Below are 22,954 nucleotides of genomic sequence, written 5' to 3'. Positions count from 1 at the left end.
CCCCTGCATACCTGCAGCCTGTTCTGCAGAATCCCTGGGGCGTCCTTGGGGAACACAGCCCTCTGCTCCGGCTGCCATAACAAAGCACCGCAGCCTGGGTTGAAACACAGACATTAACGCCCTCCTGACCTGGAGGCTGACGTCAGACCAGGGCATCGCCTGGCTCTCCCTGAGGCCTAGTTCTTGGTGCTGAGTGCCCTCTTCTCACTGTCCTCACGCAGTCTCCCCATGTGTGTGCATCCCTGGTGTCCCTCTGTGGGTCCATTTTCTTCCTCTGAGGACACCTGTCGCATTGGCCATGGGAATCCCTACTCAGACGGCCTCATTGGCACTTGTGCACTCTTTACAGGCCCATCTCCAAATATGGTCACATTCAGAGGTACAAGAGGTCAGGGCTCCCACGTATGGCTTTGGATGAGGGCACAATTCACTTACAACAAATGATCTCATCATATGTTGACCCCAAATGCTGTCTATGGGTCAAAGGAATCGATTCTTCTTGTCTGAGACCCAGATTCCTGGGTTCCCAATGCTGTCTGGACACCTTTCTGGCAGTCTTTGTGCTCGGCCGGGGCTCAACAGATGCTTCATGAGCTTGCAAACTTGCTTTGCCCTGACAGGTTGGACCTCCCACCCTTGCCCCACGTCCAATGGTCCTCAGCCTCCTTGCAGACCAACAGTGGTGTCCTCACGTGCTCCTGTGTGGCTGGCTCTGGCACTGGTATGCAGGGCAGCTGTTCTGGGCCTGATTGTCCAGGAGGGCTTCAGGGTACCAGCTCTACCCGTGACCCCGGGCCCCTTCTGAGATTGCGTCTGACCTGCAGGCCTGGCTAGGCTCAGCATGGAGTCCCTGAGTAACTCTGAGACCTCCAGCTCACCTTTCCCTTGGCAGGAGTGGGCTCATTGCCTTCCACCCTGGCTGGGCCTCCCTTTCGTGGCCTCCGCCCTCAGGTCTGGAGCTCTGGGCCCAGGCTTCACTAATTCTCCTGCCTTCAGGTCCCGTCGCAGGCAGCTCCACAAAGCAGAGAAGGCCACACCCTCCCCCATCTCGTGGCACTCACGGCCTACACTCCTGTTTGCGTTCTTAAAAAAGGCCCCACACCCTGGCTTCCTTTTTCTCACCATCTGGAAGCCAGGAGTTCAAGATCAGGGTGCTGGCCGATTTGGTTTCAGCTGAGAGCTGGCTTCCTGGCCTGCAGATGGTCACTTTTTCTCTCTGTCCTCCATGGCTTCTCTTATATACGTGGGAAGAGATAGAGAGGGGGAGAGAGAGACAGAGAGAGATGGAGTGAGAGCGAGAGGTCCTCTCCGGTGTCTCTTCCTCTTCGTATAAAGTCACAGTCCTCTCCTCAAGCCCCCATTGAACCTCAGGGACCTCCCTAGAGGCCTTGCCTCCAGGCACAGTCACACTGGATGTTTAGGGTTTCAACATATGAATTTTGGGTAACGCCATTCAGTCCATACCAAAGGCATCCAGGACCCAGGGCCTGTGGAGGGGGTGCCCGGGACGGTGCACTGGGCTAGGAGAAGGGGGGCAGCTTTCTAGGACCAGGTCTGCCACTTCTCAGCTGGGTGCCCTGTGCCAAGTCCACTGACCTGTCTGACCTGCCAAAAGGTGCCCCCCTTATCCCACAGGGCTGGGTTGACGGTGGCAGAGCCTGGGCTTACGGGGAGAGGTGGGGTGCCCTACCCAAGGGAAGAACTGTTACGCATCCCACATCATCTTTGGAAGTGAGGTTCGATGACGACAATGTGGGAACAGGGTGAAATCACCAGGAAAACAGACCGATTGCCGCAATAACATTTCTTTCAAAAAAAACTTCGTCCCTAGAGGCAGGCCTGGCTGCTGACATTCGAACACCTTCACATTTCCAATGAATACGTTTCTTTTTTCCTTGACTAGAAGCTTAATATCCCCCTCTAATGAATTCCAGATGGGAGCTCTGAAATACCGGGGCTGTGAACCTGCCCTGACACGTTTGTCGGCCTCGCTGGGCTCACAAGGTGCATGTGCTGACATTTCTGCAAGCTGAACGGGATAAAAACCCAGGTTTTAACCAGTGGAAGAAAATCATACGCTTCAGTAATAGACGTCACTGACATTTTTGGGTCTCGACGTGATTTAGCAAGTCTTCCAGCAGAAATGAAAGGCCTCTGAGAATCAACCTGTCCCAAGCGCTATGCCGTGTCCTGGGCTTGTTGGTTTGTTCTCGGAATAATCTCAGATGACCTAAAGTCTCCTTCCCTCGTCAAGTCCTAGGAGAACATGTCGGGTCTGCCTGCATTGTGTGACTGTCATGCTGGAACACATTTTATGTTTTGTTATAATAAAACCACCCCATCACCCAGAGTCATGGCACTGGCCCAGCAATAGATGACCTGACCGATGCTGATCACAAGGGGGTTCAGATGCCTGGTGGCCACCCACTGTTCCAGCAGAGATCCCAGGCCAGGGGGGTAAGGTCTGCATCCCCCAGTCCTGCTCTGTTTTCAGGCACGTCCCACAGGGGCCAGTCTCAGTTTTCTCATCTGTAAAGAAGGCAGATTAAGTCAGTGGTGCTAATGCAACATTTTTGAGTTATGTACCCTTTCGTTCAGGTGAAATGAAACACAGACAAAAATAGAAAATTGGAGCTGCTCTGGGTAAGGTGGAAGTCAGGAGGATAAGGCTTCCCTCCTCCCCACCTCTACCAGGCAGCCCCCAGGGACTGCTAGAGAACCTGGTGCAAAATCCATGGAACCCCCTCCTGTCTAAGACCGTGTCAGGCTATCAGCCTCTGTACTTGTGCTTTTAACATCCACTGATCAAGGGGTTCCCTTCTGCCTATGTTTTATCATGAAAAATCACCCAGTGACCCCCCCCATTAATTTTATTTCAACATATGAATGAATAATAAACAATTGTATCTCCATACTGCTTATTTGAATTGCTTCTTTGATTGAAATACTAGTGCAGGTGGTGGTAGAAGAGTCCACAGCATGTGGTAGACTGCATCTCCCTAAAATATTTGCAGTGATGTCTTCTGACCTGCACTCCTTCACAGTATGAATCTGTCACTCCCTTGGTGTGACACGGGGTTCTCGTCCCATCAGCGACGTATCTGTGGGAAGCCCTTTTTATCTTTTTTACCTTTGGTGACACAAACAGTATTTTCCAGCTCAGCTACAGAATTTCTCTCCAATTTTGAAAGAGAATTCAATGAGAAATCTTAAGGATACAGGGGGATGAAGTCCATGGGTTCAAACTGCTACCTTCAAGGGCCAGACCCAGAGCCACATTATAATAATCCCTTTCTTAGCTCACCGGACTTATTCACTTTCTCATTTCTGCTTGGTATTTTTTTTTTAAACTAGTAATCGTGTATATTTGTAATGTACTTTAGATTTGTTGCAGAAAGAGATGGGAAAGTAAGCCAAATGATAAATAACTAAACCATTTGTTCCCCATTTGTTTGTGTCGAGCTAGATTCAAATAAAACACAGCTGTTAGATGACAGCTCCTTAGTAAGATATCACTAAACAAGAGAAGACGAGTCCCGAACGCAGGTGGGAAGGACGTGTGATCCCAGGCCGTGGAGCTGGAATTCTGAGATGTGGGAGAAGGTACTGGGCCTGCTCCAGCAGGTGCCTCAAGACAACAGCCCGAACTCGTGGGGTTCCCGGGGGGTGTGACGGGGCTTGCCAGTCATCGTCCACCTTGCAAGACTGTGTCCCTGTGATCTCTCATAGCACCGTGCCGGGGTGGGGTTTGGCGGCGGGGGCCTGTCTTGCTAATGGGTTTGAGCCCCGGGCAAGTTCACTATGGATTCAAAGTGACCAAAGAAATCGACAGCAAAATGTTCTTGGGGTGAAAGGGTTATACCCAGCTTTATTTCCAGGTGGCAGGTCAGTCACTAAAATCCCGTTCATTCAGAGCACGTCTGCATGCAGCAAGCTGGTCTCTCCCCTGGCCTCTGGGCCCCTCTGCCTGCACAGTTGTCCCACACAGCCGTCCTCTAGGCCTCTGTCCTCAGCACTGCCACCACCCCAGCCTCTGCCCTGCTCTCCTGCAGCCTTGCAGCCCTGCCACCGTGTCATGCCCAGAGTACTGGGTGGAGCTCTTTATATAGAGTCAACAGTCAACAGCCACGTATTGCCCACAGGTGTGCAGTGAGCTAGTCAACCAGGGCCAGGTGAGAATCCTGGCCACAGGAACTCTCATTTTATCTACAGTGCCCTCAGCATCGGAGCGTGAGTTTCTAAGTTCTTTTCTTAACAGTCAAGTGGGCTGGATTTTCTTTCTGATGTGATGTGGGGTGAATTAGAAAGAGATGGTGGTGTGTGACTGGCTGATGAAAGTGAAGACTTACACAGCCTTTATTCACACTTCCTCAGGCACTCTTCCTCAAGGGTCGTGTACTATGTCCCTAGACCACCACGAAGGAACGGGCACCCGGCCCTGCACCACAATGGCGCCACCTGCTGAGCCCACAAAGCGGGTCGAGTACAGGTGGCTGGATTCCATTGTCCACGACGCATGTCCAGGCTGTTCAGGAATTTGGGAGTTAGTCATATGCATTTATTTTAGAAATTAGTGCCCAGGGCCAGACCACATTTTTGCAAACAGAACATACTCAAAGGGTAAGCAAGTGGAATCCACTGACCACCTATGATGTTAAGGGACAGATTTAGGAAGATGAGGTCAGGCGGCTCCATGCAGGTCACCGTGATAAAAGCTGTGGCAGCTGCAATAGTGCATGGGAAGGGAAGCTCCACAGAGCGTCAGTTGTGACAGCAAAGAAACCAGAAGGAAAGCCATACTTCAGGCACAGAGTGACCAAGACAGCTGCAGCTGGAGAGCCTCAGCGGGGGAGAGAGTGGGAGCAACCAGCCCGTGGAGCGTGGACCTCCCAGGCCGGGTGCTTTCAGTCCTGGGGCGGGCATCGGGGTTTTCAGAAATCCTCATGTGTTCTGGCTCCCCAAATTCTTTCTTAGAATAATGTCAAGTTGACAGTGAGCCTTTGGGCCCTGGACTTGGGTCAGGCACGTGGGGTGCACACGGATGTTTAGTGATTCCTGTCAGCCCTTGGAAAGTGATCCTGGCTCCTGCTTCGGTCTCGTGATGTAAGCTCAGTGGAATTACAATTCCACAGCTCAAAATTACATAACTAATTACCTTCAGCTTCAGTAACAATGACTAATCAGCCCGAACCTGTCTAGCCTGCTCCTCGTGGTAGACGGCTTGAGCGAACTAATTATGTCTGAAGTTGTTTTGTTAACAATCTCAGGGGAGCTGTGCCCTGGGAGAGCCTGCGTGCTCAGACCCAGCCGGGTATCAGGAGGGACGGGGAGGTGGGGGGTGCTGCCCCAGGAGGCCACCATGTTAGATAAGGTCCTAAGAGGTTGGCTCTTTCTCTTGGGCCAAGCAGGGGGCCCGAAGCCAGCTGAGTGGAAATACCTTAGGTCAGGAGTGATGGTGTGGCCTCTCTAACACCTTTGGTGGGGGTGGCAGGAGGGGCTTATCTGCCCTGGCGCTCTCCCCGCCTGAGTCCCGCAAGCATGGCTTGAAATCCTTTCTACTGCCTGCACATAAGCGCTGTGCTCAGCGGGGTGGCCCTGAGGGGGAACCTCATGGCCGCCTAGGCTCTCGGGGTCAGGCACTGAAGAAGCCTGAGGTTTCGGGATGTCTCCCCTTGGGTCAAATGCAGGGGTAGGGGCTGGGGACCAGACAGCTTGGCCATTGCCTGCTGAGCATGCGGGAGTCTAGTCCTGGAAACACACGGGGCTGAGCTCTGCTGCCGGACTGTGGTGTGCCCATGCTGCGGCCCCCCTGCACCGGGCCTCCAGGGCCCTGAGGGCAGGGGCCGTGCCCCGTGGCCTCCCCACCAGCCATGGCAGGTTCACATGGTGCTGGGCTCTCAGGACATGCATGTCAAGGGAAGGGAGTGGAAAAGGGTGCCCAGCAGAGGTAAGGTGACCAGTTTACTCAGTGGAAACTACAAATGATATTTATTTGCTAAAGTTCAAGTTTTCTTTTAAATCCTTTTAAATGATAGTTTGGGATAATGATTGGTTTTTGCTACGAAACCTAAGACATCATGTCCCTCCTTGCCCATGGCACAGTGGGATTGAAGGAAATGCAGCCCCATGTGTACCCATGGTCTAAGGTTCCCCACAGGCCTTCCCTGAGCTAAGGTCACCAAGGCGTGGGGTGGGGTGGGGGGCAGCTCTCCCTGCAGGGGCCGCGGGATCCTGGGCAGGCATCAGGCAGCGCCAGGCTGAGATGAATCCCAAGAAGAGCTTCCTATGGCCTGCTGCCTTCTCCCCAGGACGCAGAGCTCCCCCTGTACCGTGGGGTGCATGGGAGCAGGTAGCGGTGAGCAAGCTGAGCTGGGGTGGAGGAGGGATGTGAGGTCCTGGGGGACACGCTTCCAGCACTGGGTGGGGTGCTTGTTGCCCCCTCAGACTGCTCACCAAGCCCTTCTCCAGGATGGTCCCCCACGTACGGGGCAGGGCTGGGTTTGCCCGCGGGCATGCAGGGGCTCTGTAGGGCTGGGAACAGCCTGCTGGTCCGGCTGCAGGAGCTGCTCTTGCCCTGCCCCTGGTGCCTCCTGCTTAGCCCTGGAGCCCATCAAGCCAGGGCAGAGGTCACTGGACACCTGCAGGGTCCCTGTCCCCACCTGTGACTGCCGTCCTTGTCCACTCCTGACTGCAGGGCCCCACCCGCCAGGTGTGTTTGCCCCCCGGGAGTCTCTCCAAGGTCAGTGTTGGTCACACGGCCTGCCCAGGGTGCAGTGTGCATGGCACAGGAAGGGGTGCTCTTAGCAACCTACCTTTATCCCAACTAAAAAATCCTTCTTTTAAAGAAGAGAATCTTATTTTGACTACTTATAACTTGTTTTACTTAAAATAGGTTTTGTGTGTGGAGGTGGTGTGTGCAGGGGTCTATTGGGGGGTGGCAGGGACACACCACCCCATGTAACCTGCACATGCTGACCACTGGCGCCTCTAGGTCTCTGTCCACAGACCTATGCACTGTCTGGGCCAGCAGAGCGGGGCCCACTCCCTTGCAGGTCCTTCTAAAAGCCCAACAGGATCCTCAGGGCGTACAGTGAAAGCTCTGGGTCTGGTTGGGACTGGTTTCCATGTAGGCACTCTCCCCCATCCCACAATCACCTTTACATGGTGGCTTCAGCTCTACACAAAGCATAATGTTATGAACCAGCCAGATTTGGAGCATCTGCATGTTTCTGTAAGGCTGCTGTCCCCCAGTTCTAGCAGTCCTTCACGCTCTCCAGTGTCCACCCCGTGAAGGCGCGGAGCACGTTCTTTCTGCAGCTGCTCGTGAAAGTGCACTGCCCCGGCTCCCTCACTGTGCCGATGATGCTGGGGTTCTTGTTCCTGGAGTCGAAGAATGAACTTTGCAAACACTCAAGGTAGGAGAGACAGGCAGAGGCTTTTATTTAGAGGGAAAGTGAGGGGACAGAGCTCCTGGGTCAAGCCAGGAAGGGACAAGAGAGTCCCGGGGTGGTGGGTTGTCTAGGGGTTTTATGGGCAGTTGAGAGGGGAAGGGCTAGGGATGCACACCTGCTAAGTGGTCCCCAAATGTTTATCTTTGAAGAGACATTAAATTTCTTATTAGTCTTCCTGGTTATTTACAAGAATTTTATTGCTCTGATTTCCTCCCAGGATAGCAGCTTCCTGGTCTGGGAGCCTGTCACTGGAGACTGCCTGCTTTGCTCCCAAGGTGGGCTCAGTTATTGTCTGTTAACGAGTATGTTAAGAAAGTTACTTTTTAACAAATCGGGTTTTAAAATGCAATCTAATTTTCAAGATGGCATCCCATCTGTGTTTACTAGGTTGTTTTGGGCTTGCTTGCTACACTGCCCAGGTTGCAAATCATTTGTGTAGGGCTGGAGGAAGAAAAGCAGCACCTGGCTGCTTAAAGTCAGAAAAACAAGCTGGGCCCCCCAGCAGGCTAAAGCAGATCCCGCAAAGGATCATCTTACTTTGTTTTGTCCAGAGGCCCTCACCCTGCTCTGTCCAAGCCCAGGGCCCCTGTCTCACCGAGACAGCAGGGCTGTGTGATCACCACATCCTCTCTGTTGCAGATGCAGGAAGGCTCGGAGCTGAGTCCAGTGCTGTGACTGGAGGGCGTTCATCCTAGCTTAGGGGTTCTCGTAGAAATATTCGCCTCCCACACCTTATTCTCGGACTCTTGTCTTTTTATTCACGCTTCAGTGGTTTTTGGATTTATTGTGTCTTGGTGTAAATTGCCCCAAACATCCTCTGGAACTCAACCACTTCTCCATCAACTGTGTGGGCTGCCTGCTGGCAGAGCCTTGACTGTCAGAAGGAAAGACGAGGCCAGCACCCAGGAAGGGCACTCAGGGTGTGCCCTGGGCTCACCCTACTGTGCCGCAGGCCTCAGGGTCCTCATCTGGGAGAAGGCAATGATCACAGTGCCCTTTCCAAGGCCTAGTGCATATGGGAGGTAAGAATTTTGAATTGCGGAGCCTGGGCACCCCACAGACTAAAAATAGATGTTTTATGTCCTTCCTCTGAGTGGCCTTGGGTTGGTCTGATTGGGGCTGGTCCCCTGGGTGTGTGACTGGCCTGTGCTCAGAAGTGCCCTGCATTTGGGTTTAATGCTCTGAGGTAACCATCTTGAAATTCTTAATCATTTATCTTTGAATTTGTGTTTTACAAGTGAAGTCTGAGGGCGCAATGTAGCGTGTACCCCCTGCTACCTCCCTGAAGCCCCCTGTCCCCACCCATCCTGCTCAGGCGGAGCCTCCACCCCCAGCAGAGGCCTGGAGGGCGCGGGGTGGGGATGGAACCTGTGAAGGTGTCCAGATACCCCGCAAACATCCCTGTGCCCAAGCAAGAGTGACATAAACAACAAATAAAGAGCAATGTGGCGGGGGCGGGTGGTGGCAGCCACAGAGCAGAGACGGCTCCCCGACCAGGAGGGCCGGCGCCTTCCTTCTGTGCTGGGTCTGCCAGTGGCGTAGCTCTGTGTCTTCCTGCCTCTCCTGAGGGTGGGTGTCAGTCTTGTGAGCAGGGGATCTTGTGTGACCAGGTTCCTGGCTTCAGCGCCTGATGGGGGAAGGAGGAGGAGACGAAGGAGGGAAGGGTGGTCGCTCCGCTCCTAGGGCCGCTTCACACACACAGCAGAAGGTGTTCTCTCACACTTCTGGGGGCCGCAGACCTGCAATCACGGAGGCACAGGGCCACCTGCCCCGGGACCCTGTGGGGAGAAGCCCTTCCCTGCTCTTCCAGCTTCTGGGGGTGGCGGCCAGTCCTTCCTGGCCCTTGGCTGGCAGCTGCAGTGCTTCTGTCTCTGGCTCCAGCACCACCTGGCGTCCCCCTGGTGTGTCCTCCTCCTTTAATCAGGAGGCCGCTTGTCTTGGTTCGGCTGCTGTAACAAAGTGACACAGACCGGGGTGCGGGTGGGGGGCTGATGGGGAACACACACTCTGCGGGCCGGGGTCTGGGGGCACCTGCCTCCAGGCTGCGGACGGCCAGCTTTCCCTCGTGTCCTCACATGGCAGAAAGCGAGCTGCCTAGCTCTCTGGCCCTTATACGGAGGGCACTGACCCCCTTCACGGGGCTCCACCCTCATGACTGAATCACCTCCCCCAAAGGCCCTGCCCGCACACACTGTCACACGGGAATGAGGGTTTCAATGGGTGAATTTTCGGGAGGGGGGACACAATCTTTCAGTCCACAATGGAAACCACATCGGATTTACAGCCCACCCTCATCCAGTATGGCTGCAATTTAACTTGACTGTGTCTGCACAGGCTATTTGCAAATAAGGTCACATTTGCAGGTTCTGAGTGGACATGAATTTTTGGAGGACACTGTTCAGCCCGGTATGGATGGACCTGGCAGTTCCTCACTGAAAGGCTCCCCCTCGGAGCCTGGCACACGGGGGTTGGTGCTCAGAAATGCCCCTTTGCTTCCCTGCTGCACCACTAAGCACATCACCTGATGGGACACAGAGAGGCAGGCTCACTGTGGGGCCCTGGCATTGAGGGGAGCTGCCAGTCACTCAGGATGCAGCATGTGGACCTGAGAAGGTCCAGCAGGGAACTGGGCAACGCTTGGGGGTGGGCAGGAACCGCAAGAGAGACCCATGCTTGCCACATTTGCATGCATTTCATTCGTTCTTGCATCCATTTGACAAATATTCACTGAATGCCTACTACACCCAGGCACTGTGCCAGCTGCTGGGACGCAAAATGAATATGACAAAGCGAGAAGTGCCCTGCAGAGACGGAGTGACACAAACTCTGCCTGGAAGACGGGTGACAGCTTCAGCGGTGTCTCCGTGGGGCTGCTTGTGGAGGAGGGGGAGGCAGGCCTGGCGGATGGCTAAGTGGTCAGGGAGAGGGCATTCCACAAGGCCACCATGTTGGCCACATCATGGTTGGGGGGACCTTGGAGTGTGTGACATGTGGTTCCGTGTGTGGCTCATGACTGAACAATGGGAGGGCATCAGGGCAAGTTACTGGGAGGCCACTCGCAGCAGGTGGGGTGACAGTAGTGGCAGGTTAATGAAGACATCAGGGAAGAGCCTTCAGTGATAGGAACTAGCTGGGAACAGCCGTAGCGTTCCTGACACAGGTGTCACAGGACAGACTGAGGCGGGTCCCCAAGCAGAGGGCTCTGCTGCCACGTGAGCCCCATTATGTGCACAGACATGGAAGGAAAGCCAACCCGCACTGTGGAGAAAGCAGCTGACAAAACAGGGTACACCCTTTGGGATATTTGTGTGCAAAGAAGTAAACAAACAAAATATATATTTCGAGGGCACTTTCATGTGTCCGTGGTACTCTACATGTGTACATGCGGGGAAAGACCTGGGCAGAAAAACCATAAATGGTCATCGACAGTTATTTCTGGTGAACGAGAGGACTGGGCAGGAGGACTGTGGGAACTCATTCTAGTTTTTACATAAAGGTTGTCTTCCTGTCTTTATTCCTGCATGTGCCCGGCTGTGAGCAGAGTACAGCGTGGACCCAAGGCGTGAGGATGTGTTCGCTGGGGGTGGGGTGGGGAGGGTGTGTCTGGGTCTGGAACCCCAGGCCCCCTCTGGAATGCCAGCCCCAACGCTGTTCTGATGATCCTCCTTCCACCCGCCCAAGCTCAGCTTCCTAGACACACTCCTCGGCTCTCATAAATGGCAAGCTCCCCATTGCAGCTATCTGTTTTCTGCTGGCAGGATCAGCAGCGCGTTGGGCGGCCAGCAGCAGCTCCAGGCCTGATAAGAAAGGCTTCACCAGCCTTCGTTGGAGGCCAGTGTCCTGATCAGCATGCTCTTTGCCTCCATGCATCTTCTGTGGAATCCTTCTGGGAGGGTTTTGCCTGGTACCCTAAGCTCATGGAATGCAAACACCAGAGGGCTGATGTCTGGGTATCCAGACAGATGAGGGTGAGGACATGCATTAACCACTTCTTGCTTGGTGAGAAGCTGGCACTGCCTTGAGAAGCCAGATAATGAGGACGGTGGTGAGCCTTTGATTGCAGGACATCGCATGCATGTCCACTGGTCCTTCCTCAGGCCTGGGAATCAGGACGCACAGGCTTGGAGTGATCCGCACAGAGCTAGAGTTGAAGTTTTCACTTTGATGAAAGACTAGAAGAAATAGTTTTCTGATGACCTAAGCTGAGAAGTGTGTAAGTGGGTTGAATGACATAGTCAGGGGCAGATACTAGATCGTATCTAAAAAGACAGAGTTTCATAAACAAAATTGATTTGGCCTCAAAAAACCCAAGTGCGTAGGTTCACGGCATATATGTCTGAATGATGGCAGGTGTGCAGAGAGGCCAGGGAACTGGCAGGATGATGTAAGGATTCGCGGGGTGAGTGAATCACCTGCAGACTCTATTCACAAAAGTGTAGAATGTGCAAGGAAGATGCAGGAACAGGTTCAGCAACACGGAGTCCCTCTCTGGGCAGCTCACTTTCTCAGAACTGGTTGGAAGAAGTAATTTCTAAGGAGTCCTGTTCTATTCAAAGAAAGAACTTTCTAACAGCAAAAGCTGTCCCAGGATAAAATGGGCTTCTTTGCATAAGGCTAAGCTCCCTGTCACTGGATGTGTGCAAGCAGCCTCGTGGCAGGGAGGCACCCCCACCCAGCCAGGACCCTGGGCAATTCTTGTCATCAGCTCTCCTGGCAGGGCACCAGCCAGACTCAGACATGCTGCATATCTGCCCAGTTAGTGAACTGATATAATAAATCTGAAGAGGTCAGGGAGGACCCAGGGTGCTCCTTGCAGGCCTGATGCGATGGCCCCGTGCGATCCCCACTCAAGGGGACGGGCGTGCATCACTTTCCTAGGGCTGCTGTGACAAGTCACCGTGAACGGAGAGGATTCAAACAACACACCTTTATTCTCTCAATGTCCTGGAGCTCAGAAGTCTGAAATCTGTTTCATGAGGCCAAAGTCAAATGTTGGCAGAGTGGGTTCCTTCTGCAGGCTTCTGGGGAGAGTGTTTCTTGCCTTTTCGGTTTCCAGAGCTGCCTGCATTCCGTGGCTGGCGGCCCCTTGTCCACCCCAGGGCCCCTCACTCCGCCCCAGGGCCCCTCCTGCACCCCAGGGCCCCTCCTTCACCCTCTCCTCCTCATCACACACCGTCTCCCTTCTGCCGTCTGACTCTTCTCTGTTCCCTTCTCGTAAGGACATTTGTGATCACACTCAGGGCCCAGGAAGGTAATCAGGATAACCTCTCCATCTCAATCGCTTTGGCCCCAGGCCCTTTGCCTTGGGGGAACCATTCACAGGTCCCAGGGGCCAGGACGTGGGCATCTCTCTTGGGAGCGATGGGCATTTTTTAGCTTACCCCCAGGTAAGAGAGTAAGACTGAAATGGGTCATTGGAGGCGCCTCCAGCTGGGGGAAGGGAGGAAGGTAGAGCTAGTGAAGGAGGCAGAAGGGGGAAGTCACCAAATTCAGGGGACGCACGAGCACGTGGTGGCCAGCAGCCCAGGGCGGGGCTTGGGGACGGCTGGAAGGAGAAGGTGGTGGCCGAAGTGGAGAAAGACCAGGGTTTGGCCTTGTTTGCTGCAGTGTCCTCAGTGCCTAGAGCCGTGCCCGGCATACAGTTGGTGCTCAATAAATGAGCTTGGAACGAACGGCTAAATGAACACATAAATGGAGATACTGCTGCCTGCCGTAGGAAGGGACGAGCTGTCTTCCTGGCCAGTGTCTGCTGGGCCCTGAGGATCCCAGGGGGAGCCGAGGTGCAGTAGGACAGGGCCGGGCCCCAGAGGCTGTCCCGCCACCCACTCTGAGCGGGAGGCTCCAGCCGCCTCCTGCATGGGCTGCCTGGGGGGCTGCCCGGAACCCAAGAGGAAAGGTTAGGGTAACGGGGATCCTGATGGGGGTCTGGCTGCACAAGCAGCAGCACTCTGAGGATGACGGCTTCGGGTTTGTCCCCCTTTCTGGAGGAGCAGATGAGACACTTACGGAGCCCTGAGCACTCACAGGCCAAGGACAGCGTCCAGACTGACAAGCAAAGCAGAAAATGTCCCCCACTTCCAGTCTCTCCTGTTTCTGAGGCAAAACTGTGTGTCCCTGCTTCCCAGTGTAACCCAAGACTTGCCGCTGATTCCAGGACCGGGAAACCCGCAGGGCGGGCCGTGTCCCCATGATCTTTCCTGCTTGCCCTGCCCAGCAGACCGAGGCCAGCTGGCCCGTGCTGTCTATTCACTGGCACTGCTGGAGCCCTTCACTTGTAATTATGTTTGCTTGCAAAATACACGTGGCACGAAAGGTTCAGCGCCCCTCTAGCGGGCACTGGGGAGGGCAGACATGATGCTGTGTCCCTGCAGAATGTTCTGAGGGCTTCCAGGCTTGCCCAGGCAGCAGATGCAGAGAAACCCAGAGCTCCTTAAAGTCCTCTGCCGGGTCCATGACACGCACGTCAGCTTCCTGCTAAAGGGCTTTGATATTTGGTTTCTTGGAATTCCGAGAAAGTTGTTTATTTTTCAGAGCCTGCAAGTTAGTGCAAAATAAGCTCTCTGTAAGACTGTTTACTCTTAGCAGAGGAGACCCCAGACTACGGTTTCTTCCCTGAGTCCATCATTCATTCGTTTATCCAGTGCCGGAGGGGTCTTCTGAGGACACAAAGATGAAAAGGGCTTGGCTGCTCCCAGCCGGAGCGGGGGTGACAGGCGGGCACACGGCCTCCCCTGGCTCCGTGCAGGGGATGAGGTCCGCATCAGGCACTCAGGGGCACGGCGGATGGAGTGACGACAGCCTGGGAGGTTATGCAAGCTTCCGATGGCTGCATGCGGGGGGATCTTGCAGGAGGAGCAGTGGTTTGGTTTTCCAGGTGAGGAAGCAAGTGATGGGTGCGGCGCTGGGTCCTGTGCAGGGGAGAGCAGCCTCTGAACTCGGCCTAAAACTTTGTTCACAGGTCACCTCAGGGAGCCTGCTGGGCAGGGCAGGGCTGAGGGGGAAGCAGCGAGGCAGTTGTTGACAAGCCCTAAGTCTCTTCCCGCTGCAGACAGCAAGGTGACAGCAAAGATATTTAAACAAAGGAGCCACTGGCCGATGGACAATGTGACAGGTGGATAGGGACATGGGGGCCCGGAGGCTGGCAGGCGGGGCGGGTGCTCCAGCTGCCGGCGATGCAAGAGTCCCAGCCATTGGACTGAATTTCCCTCTGGGATCCATGGACCTAAATGTTCCCCAAGATGGGCCTTGGTGGGGCGAGGGTGAGAGACAGGCTGGAGTACAGGGGGGGTCCCTGGGAGGATCTTCCCAACTCCCATCTCAACTGGACATCCACTGGATCAGTTTTACTTATTGCAATTTGATGTAGGGGCTTGGGGGATCCAGGAAAGGTTTTCTTTTACTAAGAAATGTGTCCATGTAGGAGCAAGGCTTTCAGGACCCCGCCTGGCTGCCCTGTGCCTGCCCTGCGCTTCTTCTCCACGGCTGACCTGCGCTTGCCCCCTGCCCCTGCCCAGGACGGGAGCTTCTGCCCAGTTTGCTCATTGCTGTGTCCCCCGAGCCTAACGCAGGGCCTGGCTCCTGTCGGCCCTCGATGGGTATTGGTTAAATGGATGATGAAGTGCTGGAACGGGAGTCAGGACCCCCAGGGGTGAAGCCCACCCCCTGTGGGATAAATCTTGATGAAATGATTTCCCGTCTCCGAGCCTCAGCTGTGGCATTTACCACGTGGGCTTGACAGTAGAGCCAGCCTGCTGCCCTTGCAGAGGATACGACCCCAGTGCTCACAGAGCCCCTGGATGCACAGAGGTGATATTTTCTCTGAGTTCAGTCCAGTGTCCCAGAAAGGGAGCCATTGGTCTAATTAATCTGCAGAGAGAAACATCGCGGATGAGGCCAGGAAGGAAGTTTCTCTCCTGCCCCTGGTGTTCCCTGGCAGCGTCTTAGAAGCTGAGCGTGTCCCTGCAGTGTCCCCGCCTGCCTGGTGAGCCTGGAGAGAGCTGAGTGGAGCCGAGCCAGAGGCCCCCAGTGGGTCACCAGGAGAGTGAGGGGACCCCCGGCGCTCGCTGCAGGCGGGTCGGGAGCTTCAGCAAAGGGGCAGATTCCTGCCTGTGTGAACTAGTTGAGTCCTAGACTTTGGAGGCCACAGACCCCACGGATCCTGGATATCCTTCAACAAGGTGGTGTGTTTGAAAGTTGGGTGACTGGGTCACTGGGGTGACCTTTCTCATTGGGTTTCATTTTATTTTCCTGTCCAGATCACAAGCCTTTACCTGGACATGCTTTCTCCACCCTGTTCAGTCTTTCCCATCCTTTATGACAGCCTGGGGGTCTCAGAGAAAAGGGGGTGCCCAGGGCAGTGGGGCGTACCCCTTGCCTAATGTGAAGTCCCACTGTCAGACCTAAAAAATCACCTTAGCACCCACTGACAGTGCTTGTCCAGAAAGGCGGGACCTCCGAGCCAGATTCCCAAGGAGGTGTGCCACCTGCTGGGGTCTGGGAAGCAAGGTGCATCCAGGGTCCATGCTTGCTGGGGACACCCAGGGGGCCCAGGGGGAGGCCGAGGGCAAAGGACCTGCCTCTGTGGAGGGTCCTGGGAGGCAACCCCTTGCTCTGGGGGGTGGGGTGGATGAGGTAAGGCAAGGCCTAGAGTGTGGGTACAGCCCTCTGCAGGGGGAGGGGAAGTGGCGTGCAAAGCAGGAATTGGGGGAGCAGCCCTGGGCCTGGCTGAGATGCTGCCATCTGAGGGGGGCATGGTCAGACCTGCCTGGGCCTCTGCCCCCTCCCCAGCTGCTTCCCCGTCTCCAGCAGCTGCGCTTCCTCCTGGCATGTCTGCACCTCTCCACTCCCCTTCTCTGTGGCGGAAGCAGAACTGAGCGTGGGGGGCTTCTCTGGTCCCCGAGGGCAGGTGGGGGGGGGGAGGAAGAGCTCACCTAAGGGCTGTCGGGGGGACCAAGGCCTTGGGGGCAGCTGTTCTGCCCAGGGGCTTTGTGTGCTGTGCTGGTGGCTACGGGCTCTCCAGAAGCCACCTGCCAATGGGGAGATACGCGAGCAGCTGGACCAGGAGACGAAAGTCTCCCAACTAGTGAAAAGAAGCATTTGCTTTCTTACTACATCCTCCTGATGCCGCCAGAGCCGGTTACGGGATGCGGGGCTGAGAGGGACTCATCGCCTGCAGGAGCGCGGGCCTGGGAGGGCCGCTCACAGCACCTTGGGGGAGAGCACCAGCTGCACGGCTGTGCTGAACGTGACCTCTGTGGGGGGCAAATGGAGCCGCCATCCTGGCTCAAGTGCTCAAGGTCCGAGTGGGGACAGGACCATGTGGGAGCGGCTGTGACTCTTCCGGGCAGAGGGCCCCCGGAGCCCAGCAGCAGGAAGGGCTGCTGGAGGGATAGCCAGACACGGGCAGTGGCTCTTACGTCCTGGGATTCCCTGGGTCCTCGGCTAGGAGCGTCTGGGCCAGAGAACGGGAAGGGAGCAGCCAGTGGGCGGTGATGGGTGTCCCGCCTGGGTAGGCCCTGAACTGCTCCCAAGGCCTTACACATCGTGACCTTCTTCATCGTCATTGCCTGTGATAGGGTGCCATTATTTCATGTTACAGATGGAGAAACTGAGGCAGGCAGGTGTCTTTCCCAAGGCCACAAGGACAGGAAGTGACAAGGGTGACTGAGTCAGGTGGCAGTCCCTCCCTCTGCGCACCCCAGAGGGCGTGGGTAGAATCCTGGGGCTGGGAGGTGCCCTAGGCCTGGGCTTCCCTGCTCAGAGTGGGCAGATGTTGGTCATTGTATTAGCTTTCCCAGGCTGCCCTAGCAAAGAACTGGGCAGCTGAGAACGGAAACTTGTTTTCTCACAGTTCTGGCCAGAACTGTGCAATCAGGGTGCTGGCAGGTCCGTGCGCCCTCCTGGGACTCTAGTGGAGGCCCCTCCCTGCCTCTCCCATCTTCCAGGGGCTTAAATTCTAGCCGAAATAAGCAGGCAAAGAGACGCAACAAAGGGCCAGGTAATTTATTTAAATTAAAAATATTAAATACCCCTGTGGCCTTCTTGTCACAGGCCAGAGAAGTCACCCCCAGTTGGGGAGGTGGGGGCTTATAAGGGGCTAGGAGGGGGAGGAGTGGGCAAGCTGTCCTAGGGGGCGTGGAGAGGTATGATTGGCTAAAGGTGACACAAAAGACAACTAGAAACTTTTTTTCCTTCCAAGAAGGAGGACGCTGACACCCGGGTCTTAGTTGGCACATCAGGATGGAATTCGGGGAGAGCTGCCCCCTTTCCATATATGGCACGGGCTTTGGGGTCTGGTCTGTTCTCCCCCTATGGCATCTCTCTGTTCTGTTTGCATGTCCTTGTTTTTCCTTTCTCCAGCCTAACACCGGCCTCTCGGCTTGTGGCCTCCTGACTCCAGTCTCTGTGTCTGTGGTCACATGGACTGTCCCTGTGTCTCTGTCCTCTTCTGGCCATGAGGCCCACCATAATCTGATATGACCAAGTCTTAATTTAACAAATTACATTTGCAAAGACTATTTCCAAATAGGATCACATTTTGAAGTTCCAGGTGGACATGAATTTTGAGGGGCCCTATGTGGCCCAGTGTACCCATTCTGTCCCCTCCCAAGAGGCCTCATGCTCCTTAGCGCACTCCGAGAAGTCAGGTAAGAAACAAAGCTGTTTGACTTCCAGAGGTTTCCAAACCTTTCCTTTATTGTGTCACCTCTGCTGCTGTCCCCCGAGACAGTCTCCGAGCCCAGCCCAGCACACCCTCCCGTGTGAAGTGAGCCATTTCCTGTGGCCAAGATAGTCTGAACAGGTGGGGCAGGTGGGGCGGGGGCAACAGGGGGTGGACTCTCAGGATGACAGCTGGGGAGGGAGGGGAGCACGGCCAGCCTGCAGGGCCTTGAGAGAGAGCCTGGGGAAACCGGGCTTAGGAGCTGGGGGTGCAGAAGAGCCCATTGCAACCTGTTTGTAAGCTTCATCCTGATTCCTCCAGTGCGACCCAAGAGAAGAAAACAGCGCTGGGAAATGATTCTTTTCAATTCCTCCCATCATTGTCCACCAACCCTTTGCATTTACTAATTGTGCCTGACTCCTATTCATCCTTTACGATTTAGTTCCAGGGTCACCTCCTCCAGGAAGCCAGTGTGACTGAGAGCATGATTCTCCATTTGGTTTTATTATTCCCTGGCCGCCATTAGCAGCGAGCCGCCTGTGCTCCTGGGAGCCCCCAGGGGCAGGAATGGGCTGCCCACTGGGTGTCCATGGCTCTCGCACCCTTGGCATCCAGTAGGTCACGGGCTCCCAGCGTGAATGGAGATGTTCAGAGTGTTTGCTGGCCTGGGGACGTGAGTGAGGCTCCCCATCCCTACCTACTAGGTTTTCGGGGAGTGTGAAAGGGATGTGTTTCCTACTCGACAAGGTGAGGAAAGGCACCGCAGTGCATGTCTGTGGCCGACCTCTTGGGTGGCTTCCCTTCCCCTTGTCACCTTGCCGCCACCCTGGGGTCCTGGGTGGGGGTATGCTGCACACCCTGGGGTCCTGGTGGGAAAGAAGGGAGGTGGGCGTGGTGGCCATAACTGCTCTCACTTCTCACCTGCCTGCTTCTCCTGTGTGCCTGTGTCTGGCCTGTAGAGGCTGGCAGATGGGGCGGGCCTGGGTGGGCCCCGGGCGAGGAGCCTGGCGTCGGCTGCCTCACCTGTCCCTGTCTCCTTCCTGCTCAGACGTCCCAAGAGCCAGTGAGTCTTCCATGGGCCTTGGTCCCCAGTGGTGGGGCTGTGGGCTGGGCCCTGGGGTGTCCTTTGTGTGACTCCAGCAGTTCACACCTGTTAGACTCTGGTTGCAGTGGTAGTTCCCTGGGGCTTCTGTAATAAATGGCCACAGAGGGGGTGGCTTAAAACAGCAGAAATTTATTCTGTGGCAGTCCTGGAAGACAGAAGCCTGCAATCAAGGTGTTGGCAGGGCTGTGCTCCCTCTCGAGGTCTCCCAGGGGATTCTGTTCCTGCCTCGTCCAGCTTCTCGTGGTTCCAGGCATCCCTCGGCTCGTGGTGCACCCCTCAATCTCTGCCTCCATCCTTACATGGCAAGAGAAAACCCCCTTCCGTATCTTCTGTTCTGTGTGAGGACCCTTGTCACTGGATGTAGCGCCCCCCAGATAATTCAGGTGATTCCTCATCTCCAGGTCCTTAATAGGATTACTAATCTGCAAAGACCCTTTTTTCCAAATCCGGTCACGGTTCTGCGATGTGGCCAGATCTTTTGCGGGACCACTATTCAACCCACACCACTCAGCCTGACCCAGAAGGTGGGGGTTTCTGGCCGGGAGCGTGGCCTGCTCTGCTGAGCCTGCCCCAGTGAGCAGTTGTTCCAGCGCCTAGCAGGGCTGGCTGCGCTCCATGCCCGGCGCTATGCTGCCTGCCTTCTCTGGAGTCCAGCCTGCTGGGATTGGCGAACTGTTCTTCCCCTGGCAGGGGTGTGTTTTCTGGTGATTCAGAACCAAGCACAGAGCCACCATTCTGAGGAGATTGAGGTCAGACTGTCTGGCGGCACCGCTATCTTTGGAAATTTCCTGAGCCAGTCTTGCTGGGAAGGGGGGTGGTTCTTCCTCTGCACCTTCGAGTTCAGAAGTCAGGCAGTGTGGTGTGTCCAAGGGGCCCTGGTCCCTAAGTCCCGGGGTCAGATGCTTTGGCCCTGAGCTCTCTGTCCTTGCCTGCAGCCCGAGGAAAGAAACCCCAACCTTTCTCCTGCTCCTCAGATGCACCCCAGGTTTGCTCAAGTTTGGCCCCACTTATTGGTGGGGCAAGTTTAACAGCAGCCCACAGTGGGCCTTCGGTCTGCACGTACTGGGCAGCAGCTAGGACCCGACCCTCAGGAGAGGGAACTCACCAGATGGCCCTTTATTGCCACGCACAATGCCCCCTCACATAGCAATGATCCATCACGGAGTCTCCTGCACCCCGGCACAAAGCCGTGACACATTCCCTGGGCAGGGCCATGTTCTCACCACTTTTATGTACCCTTTCTTGGGGCAAATAGCTGTGTGACTCTACTTTTATTCCTGGGCACGGCTATGCCAGGCCCAGTGTCCCTATTCAAGCCCTCACCAGGGCTGCCCATTGTTTTAGGTTTTCTGTCTCTCTTTCTCTCTTTGTGTATTGTTTTCCTTGACAGACATTTGTCTTTACTACAATAAATTATGTTTTCCCCACCATTTTATATGTTTTTGGGGGTAAGTGTTCTAATTATCACAAAAAAAAAGGGATTTTTTTCCTTTTAAATGTCTGACCAGGGCAAGTTTAACAGCAAAGATGGGACTGAGGGCTGAGCCGCACGGGTTTATTTTCTTCTTTTCATCCTCCGTTCGGTTTCCTTTTCTCTTTTTATTCTGTGGGCTGCAGCTTGCCTGGGCAAACATTTACCTTTCATTTTTCTAGCACCAGGAAAAGGAACATTTGCTTCAAAACATATGAGAATATTTTTGGAATTCAGGATATGTGGGAAAGGTAGAAAGTTAACATTTTTTTTAACTGGCTGTTTTTATGACTTAGGGTCGAGATAAAACTTGAGGCCTTTTTGCACATGTGGAAGAATGATAGCCATGGAGTTGGTTCTGGAAAGGATTTAAATAACATACACTGCTGTTTCATCATATCTTTAAAAAAATAGGGGGTCATGAGCATCTTCGTGCCAGACACGCACTTGGCTCTTCAAAAACATTAACTGATGTGACCCTTGAGCCTTATGAAGTGGCCACTTTGTGCTTCTACAGGGAAGAAGGCTCCGCAGTACACACACGTTCCAAAAAAGGTGTCCCTGTGTCACATCCTTACCCAGCACCAGAGTGTGCACCGTCTTCCCATGGTGCCTGGCTGTCCACAACATCACCCCTTCATCCACTCGGTAAGTGCTAGTGAGCGCTTGGCCCTGGGTCTGCCAGGGTCACAGGCAGTCCTTACTCTCAGGAGGCTGGCCGTGCAGTGGGGGAGGCACCCTGTAAGCAAAAATCAGAAGCGAGGATGGCTGACGTGTGCAAAAGCCTGAGGTGTGCGGCCAGCCTGCTCTGAGGACAGGGTGTTTAAGAGAGACTTGTAGAGTCAGTAGAGGAGGGCATCTTGGGGTGGGGGTAGGGCAGGCCAACGCACGCAGAGTTTGGGGTGTTTGTGGGACAGGAAGCAGTCCTGTGCGGCTAGCCTGTGGGGAGAGGAGGAGCGGAGTGGGCGGAAGTTGGGGGCAGAGGCGGGGCCAGACCAGGCAGAGTCTTTCAGGCCAGGGTGAAGACTTTGGGCTTCTTTCCAAGGGCAGAAAAGCCCTGGGCTTTAAAATGGGGGAGTGACTTGAATGACTCACTACTAAAAGAACCACGTGCCTTGCGGTGGGAGGCAGGAGGTAGTGGGGTGACAGTACCTCCTGGTCTCCACCACGCATCAGAGCCCTCGCAGCCAGGATGGCCCCATGGTGCAGAGATCATGTCCAGGTTGCACAGCAAGGGCTCAGACTTACTGTGGCACCCTCTCTGTGCTTTTCATCTTTGCGTTTGGAGGGAGCTTCAGGAGCCCTGTAGGATGCCCCCTAATTTGGATTTATCTGTTGTTCTCCTCGATGGACAGGGGCTGGGGGGTTTGGAGGAGCCCACAGAGCTGAAGAGTCATCTCATCACATCATGCCAAAGGTACCTGCTGTCCACACGATGTGTCCCTGAGCGGGGTTGAGCAGTGGGCTCCGGGGATTTGTAATGGCACAAGACAGGCCTGTGAGCCACGGTGTAGACAGGACAGAGGCATGCATGAAACAATGACAAGCAAGCGTGGCATGTGAGATGTGCAGCACCCTGGGGGTGGGTTGGCAGGGAGGGGGGCGGGGAGCTTACCTGTGGGGCTGGAGTCGTTGAGCAGACTTCACAAGAATGTTGTCCGAAGGGGCTTGTAAAGGATGAGGTTGGTCAGACAGGTGATGGGGAGGAAGGCAGTGCAGGCGGGGTGGGGCAGGGATCCTCAGGTGGACAGGTGTGGGGTCCGAGAGACTGGTGGGCAGGGACCAGGGTGGATCTGCACATCCCGGATGCTGTGTGCATGAGACGATGGCGAGATGGGGCTGGAGAAGGATGTGTGTGAACCTGGGGTGGAGATGAGGATCTGGGGGTCACTGGTCTGCACATGTGGGAGTGAGGGAGACCCAGACAGAGTGTCAGGGAGGATGAGCCCAGGGGACTGAATCCCAGGGGACATCAGAGTTGGAGAACCACCAAGATCCACAAATATGCGACCGCACCAATGACTGGGATGTTCTGGATAGATATCATCACCATGTCTTTAAAATTCTGGAACGTTCACTCAGTGGGAGTAGAGCTGACTCCGATACTCTGAAGACTGACGTCAGGGCCTTTGCCTTTTCAGGCTTGGGCATCTTTGCAGAGGAAGCTGCACCACCTCAGCTGGACCCTGAGTTCTGTTTGACACCATTCAGCCAGACCGGCCCTAACCCCAACCCTTGCACCAGCATGCGCGGCGACCTACTCCTGC

General features: G+C 55.1%; 2 long non-coding RNA genes across 2 annotated transcripts; one reads left to right on the top strand and one right to left on the bottom strand.

The window, feature by feature from the left end:
• Positions 1-17,634: 17,634 nt before the first annotated feature.
• LOC140844904 (uncharacterized) lies at positions 17,635-22,954 on the top strand. Its single transcript, XR_012123436.1, has 5 exons — positions 17,635-19,174; positions 19,360-19,599; positions 21,205-21,335; positions 22,043-22,104; positions 22,829-22,954. It is a non-coding gene; the product is annotated as an uncharacterized lncRNA (long non-coding RNA).
• Positions 21,040-22,832, bottom strand: LOC140844905 (uncharacterized). Its single transcript, XR_012123438.1, has 2 exons — positions 22,303-22,832; positions 21,040-21,426 (listed from the first exon to the last, which is right to left on the bottom strand). It is a non-coding gene; the product is annotated as an uncharacterized lncRNA (long non-coding RNA).

This window comes from Manis javanica, chromosome 12, assembly GCF_040802235.1.
Source record: "Manis javanica isolate MJ-LG chromosome 12, MJ_LKY, whole genome shotgun sequence".
Lineage (NCBI taxonomy): Eukaryota > Metazoa > Chordata > Mammalia > Pholidota > Manidae > Manis > Manis javanica.
Note: the sequence above shows the minus strand (reverse complement) of the source record. Positions and strands in the feature narration are given on the sequence as shown.